The sequence below is a fragment of the Medicago sativa genome, chromosome 7 (genome assembly GCF_051527215.1).
Source record: "Medicago sativa cultivar Bolivia chromosome 7, Bolivia_mono, whole genome shotgun sequence".
Lineage (NCBI taxonomy): Eukaryota > Viridiplantae > Streptophyta > Magnoliopsida > Fabales > Fabaceae > Medicago > Medicago sativa.
In genome coordinates, this window is record NC_140755.1 from 59745126 (window position 1) to 59751515 (window position 6390).

A 6390-nucleotide genomic window follows, 5' to 3' on the forward strand; every position below is an offset into this window, starting at 1 on the left:
AAACAAAAGCCATTTTATTTTATGGCCTGCTTGATGTGTACCACAAGCACCACTATGAGTATTCGATACAGCCAAATATGCTTCTGCTTCACTAAGGCATTTAAGTAAAACTCCTTCTGGAGTCTTTTCAAATAATTCATTGCCTATTATTACATAACTCAAGGCTCTATACTTGACTTTTCTACAAGTTGTGCCATCTGGATCTTCCAAAAAATTGACTATGGGTTTTCGCCAATCATCATCATCCAAATTGTTAATGACCAAAATTTCAGAAAATTTTGCACTCTGAAGGTATCCTTGAGATGCTTCCATGCCCCCAAGTTTTGGTCTTAACAATTTGTTAGGCACAATGCCTATCAAATTACGCTTTGTTTTAATTTCAATAACCTCTTGCTCTTGTTCCTTCGAAAGTTTGTACCCAGAAGCCAATTGAGCTAAATCATTAGCTTCTTGATTTTCTGCTCTAGGAACATGTTGAACTTCAATTTGAACAAAATGTTTAAGTAATGCATTAACTATAGTGTAATACATTATCAAAGTTTCTTTGAGGCATTTATATTCTTTTGTTATTTGCTTTATTACTAATTCAGAATCACCTCTAATAATTAAACATTTTGCCCCCAGTTCGAGCAAAATCTCTAAACCATTTATTAAGGCTTCATATTCTGCCTCATTATTCGAACAATATTGGCTAATTCGAAATTTATATTTGGTTACTTCATTTGTTGGTGAAACAATAACTATACCTATTCCAGAACCATTTTTATGACTAGACCCGTCGAAATATAATGTCCATGGAAATGTTTCGATGCCCCCAGTCACAGGTTCCTCAATGGAATGATCAGCAATAAAATCAGCCACTATTTGGCCTTTCACAGTTTTCAAAGACTGATAAGTTAAAGAATATTCTGTGAGTGCCAAAGCCCATTTACCAACTCTACTATGCAGAATAGGTTTAGATAACATGTGCTTAATAATGTCGAAATGGGAATAAACATAAACATCAAAAGGCTTTATATAATGCTTAAGTTTCATACATGAGAAATATAAACAAAGACATAATTTTTCACTAGGATGATATCTTGTTTCAACATCACTTAAAACTCTACTAAGATAATAAATGGCTCTTTCTACACCATTTTCATCCTCTTGTGCTAACATACTCCCTATAGTTCTTTCAGATGATGCTATATATAACTTCATCTTTTTGTCTTTCAACAAAGGTGAAAGAATGGGAGGATTAGATAAATATGACTTTATGTCTTCAAATGCCTTTTGGTGTTCAGGCTCCCATCTAAAAATTTCCTCTTTCTTTAATCGAAGTAATGGCGAGAATGCTTGTGCTCTGCCACTTAGATTAGAGATAAATCTTCTAAGGAAATTTATTTTGCCTAATAAAGACTGCAACTCTTTTTTGGTAGAGGGTGCTTTAGCTTCCATTATAGCTTTAGTCTTATTTTGATTGATTTCGATGCCCTTTTTATGGACAACAAATCCTAAAAAATCACCTGCACAAACACCAAACGCACATTTTAATGGATTCATTTTTAATCCATATTGTCTCATCCTTTCGAATGATAAACGTAAATGTTCTAAGTGTTTGTTTTCAGAAGATGATTTCACAACAATATCATCAATGTAAATTTGCATAAAATCTTCAATAAAATCATGAAACATTGAATTCATTGCTCTTTGATATGTAGCACCAGCATTTTTAAGACCAAATGGCATTACTATCCACTCATAACATCCTAATGCCCCTGGGCATCGAAATGCTGTTTTAGAAATATCTTCTTCAGCAATAAATATTTGATTATAACCTGAATAACCATCAAGCATACTCAAATATTCGAAACCTGCTGCAGAATCTACCAACATTTCTGCTACTGGCATAGGATATTCATCTTTGGGAGTGGCGAGATTTAAATCTCTAAAATCAATACAAACTCTTATACTACCATTTTTCTTTTTAACAGGAACTACATTAGCTAACCATTCAACATACCTTGCAGGTCTGATGAAGCCACATTTGAGGAGTCTTTCGATCTCTTCTTTTATTTTTGGTAGAATCTCTGGTGCAAACCTTCTTGGAATTTGCTTCACTGGTTTCTTGTCTGTCCTGATTGGCAATTGCAACTCTACTACCTTTCTACTCAAACCAGGCATTTCATGATAATCCCAAGCAAAGCAATCCTTGTAATTTTTCAAAAGCGCCACAATTCGATCTTTGAAGCTCTTAGGAATCTTTGAACTTATGTATGTTGGTCTTTTTACAGAACCATCTCCTATATCTACTTCTTCAAGAGGATCTTGGGCCTTCATTTTTATTGTAGATCCCATTGGATCTTCTTCAAAACCCAAAGGTTTATCATCATAAATACAATCTAATTTTTTATCATCAATGAGGTCATCGGAATTATTTTCTACTGAAGCATCGAAGACCTCTTCTTCTTTGGCTGTTTCAGCCAAATCGAAGTTTTTCTCGGCTACATAAGCCGTAATCTTTTCCCATATGCTGGGCTCGACCATTGATCAATTATTGATATCCCACCCAGTTGGTGAGATTCTATTTGCTGAATATACTTGGTCATCAGTAACCCTCTTGTACGAAGTACTTCTTGTCTTCAGCAAATCTGTTTCCTTTACAGGCATCTTCTCATGGCAATCTTCATTGTTCACCATTACGAAGTCATTGTCAAATGCAGTTTTCCAACGAAAACCCCATTCTGGTGCAAGTTTTACAAAGAATTTCTCTTCTTTAGTCATAGAACTTGATGCATCATTTTTCATGAATGGTGCAATAAATTGAAGCTGCTTGTCAAAGTTCTTTTTGTTGATATCTTGATTATCAACTTCAGCTTTGAAATAATAACTCTGATCAGCCTCAATATTCTCTACCAAACCATCTTTCCTCCAAATCACAATCCTTTGATGCATTGTAGAAGGAACTGCACCTACAGCATGGATCCATTCCCTTCCTAATAATGCATTGAAATTGGCTTTAGAAGGAACTACCAAAAACACAGTTGCTCTGGTTATGCTTCCTACTACCAATTCTAGTTCGATAGCACCAAGAGATTGTCCAGTAGATCCCTCATAATTAGTGAGCACTACATTATGTGGTTTCAAATCACATTCAGCAATACCAAGTTTTCTTAGAAAAGATTGTGGTAGGAGATTAACAGTTGCACCACCATCTACTAACACTTTGTTAATTCCAACACCATTTAATTTAGCTTGAATAAACAAAGGCTTTAAATGAAGCTTCATGCTATCATCAGGTTTCTCGAACACTGCATGTTGATCTTCGATGCAGCCATTATTCATAACATAATAACACAGAGGCCTATGACGAGCCATTTCCTCAGTGAAATCATATTCATCATCATGATTGGCCTTCGAAGATACATCATATGCATATTCAATTGGTAGTACAGAAACCACACATATAATATCAAGACTTGGTTCAGAATCTGAAAAAGTAGAAGTTAGAATATCATCATCCCCTTTAGGGATGTTTAAAGCAGAAGATAATGGAGGGAAAATTCTTTCAGTAGCTGGTTTTTTAACCATTTCGAAAACTATTGGTTGTTTTCCCTTACTTTTGTCACCATTAGTGACATCTTTCAAAACTCCTTCCTTTTTCTGGCGTTGAAAACGACGCCATTGAGTTCTAGTCATAGGATTCTTACCTTTATAGTTATTTTTGTAAGCATACTTGTTAGGATTAGAACTCTCTGGTTGGTCTGGAACTTTGACAGCTCTTTTTACCCATTTTGTTGGTGTTGCTGGAGGCGCAGAATGACCAGTTTTCTTGCCCCCAGAGAAAACCCAAGTATCAATAGGAGACTTCGATGAAGGAATGAATGTCTTCTTATGGTTCTGCACTTGATACTTCTCTGAAGTTTTCATCTTGTAAGGAACACCTCTTTTGTTAAAGCCAAATTTAGAACGGTTCTCGAACCACCCTCCTTTACGTTTTGTTTGAGGTTGATATCCTTCAACGGATTTCGCAGCTTCTTTATCGAACACTGCACTGCATCGAGGACAAAGCATAGCATTGGTGTTAGATATTTTACATCGGTTTAAGAAATCAACCAAATCCTCTTCAGCCTTTGGATATGCTTTCTCCATTTCCTTGGCCAATTGATCTTCAGTAACCACTGGCTCTTCAATTTGATGGTCCTCAGTAACCATTTCTGCATCAATATTATCTGAAATTTCCACCATATTGATAGAAATACCAGCAAACATGGATTCTGCCACATTGGCAGACACATCAGCAAACATGGACTCTGCCTTTTTCATAGGATCTCCATCCACTTGCTGTTTTGGTTTCTCTCCAAATTTTAGCCTCCCTTCATCAAGAGCTTTTTGTACAGAATCCCTGAAACGAGTACATCGAGATAGGTTATGACCTAAAAAACCATGGAATTTACAAAATCCTCTTTTCTTCCTTTGTTCCAAAGGAGGCAACTTCATATTAGGTGGCACTAATATTATGCCATCATTAACTAAAAGATCAAAAATTTCTTCACTTTTAGTAATATCAAAAGTATAAGTTTTAGAAGGATATTTCTCACTCTTGGGATCTTCAGGATTTTTTCCATTGGATGGCCTCAACATTTTACAAGCATATGGAGGTCCATCTTTTAATTCTGCTAAGTTTATATCATTGTCTTCAACGATATCTAAACCCCAATCGAATTCAGGTTCACTATCTCCTGTTTCTATATAGGCAATTTTTTCCTTTTTAGGAAATTTGTTATGAGTTCTAGCTTTTTCAGCTTTAAGTCTTTCAACTTGTCGAACTCTGTCTGCCAATTGGGCCATGTCTCTTAAGTACTGGGTATCTAATTTCTTTCGAACAGAATAATCGAGGCCACCAGCAGCCATTTCGACCAATTCATATTCTGGAACAGAAGTAAAACATCTAGCCTTAAGGAGACGAAACCTATTGAGATAATCATCGATTGACTCATGACTTTTACGTCGAACACTGGCCAATTCTTTCAAACTAATCTTAGATTGACCCATGTAAAATTGTTCATGAAAGGCTTTTTCTAATTGGTTCCAACTATAAATTGAATGAGGAGGTAAAGTTGTAAACCAAGTAAAAGCATTTTTTGTCAAAGAACTTGGGAAATATTTCATTCTCAAATTTTCATTTTCTGCAATATTTCCTGCTTCCATGAGAAACCTAGCAATGTGTTCGACAGTAGATTCATTAGTTTCTCCAGCAAATTTGGTAAACTTTGGAATTTTCCAATTTCTAGGTAATTCAGCGTCTAAAACATACTCAGACAAAGGAGACACAAAATTTGGTCTGTGTAAACCCATATTAAAACCATTTTGGGCTAACAAAGCCTCGACAATACCCGCTATATTATTCTGACCATCGAAATTGTTCCGACGGGCTTGTAAAACCACTTGATCGGCATCTTGGTTTCTATTAACCAAAATGGGTTGTCTTTCAGGTTCTGCCTGAACTTGTGGTTGTACTACTTGTGGTTGGACAATATTTTCATGATTTTGAACCACTGGTTCATCAGCAATTATTTCAATTGCCCTCAAATTTCGATTTTGAGGCAATGGGTTATTTTGGATTGGTGGAGCGCCAAAGAAATTGGCAATTCTTTCCATTTGATCAGACAACCGTTGATAACTAGTGTTGGTGTCTCGAATTAAAGGATTTATGACAGTACCAATTTGTTGGGTCATCATATTAACCATATCATGATTAGTTTCTTCCATAGTTTGCCTAATGGCAGCCATAGAAGCGTTGGTTAAATTTTGTTGGGGACTTCTATATGTTGTAGATACCCCAGGACCAAAAAGTTGTGGTAATGAAACATTTAAATTCTCTGAAAACATATTACCACTAGTTTGTAAACCTTGCATCAATGATGATGGCATACCATATGGCATTGATCTATGATCCCAAACTCCTTGAATAGAAGTATTATTTGGATAATCATGGGAAGTTTGGGTAGCCATCGAAGGCATGGCTTGAGAAATTACTGTGGCCATCGAAGGCATGGCCTGAGACGATGTTTGAGTGACTGTATTACTAGTTGGAACAGCCTGTGATGTTCTAACATTCCCTGGGGATGGAACATCATCTTCAACCGTCACTTGATCCACATCTTCATTTGAAGATGTTGGATTTGTTTTCTTTTGGTTGTTAGCGCGTGTCATATTAAGAAGCAATTTCTTGTTTCTTAATTGCATACACAACAAAACAAACCAGAATTAAAAGAAATTCTAACAAAAACTATAAACAAAAAGCACAAACGGTCCCACTGGGCGTGCCAATTTGTTTACGTTGGATTTTCGTAAACAACCGCTGGTTTACACATGGTAACTTGCAAGATCAACCAGTAAATCTTA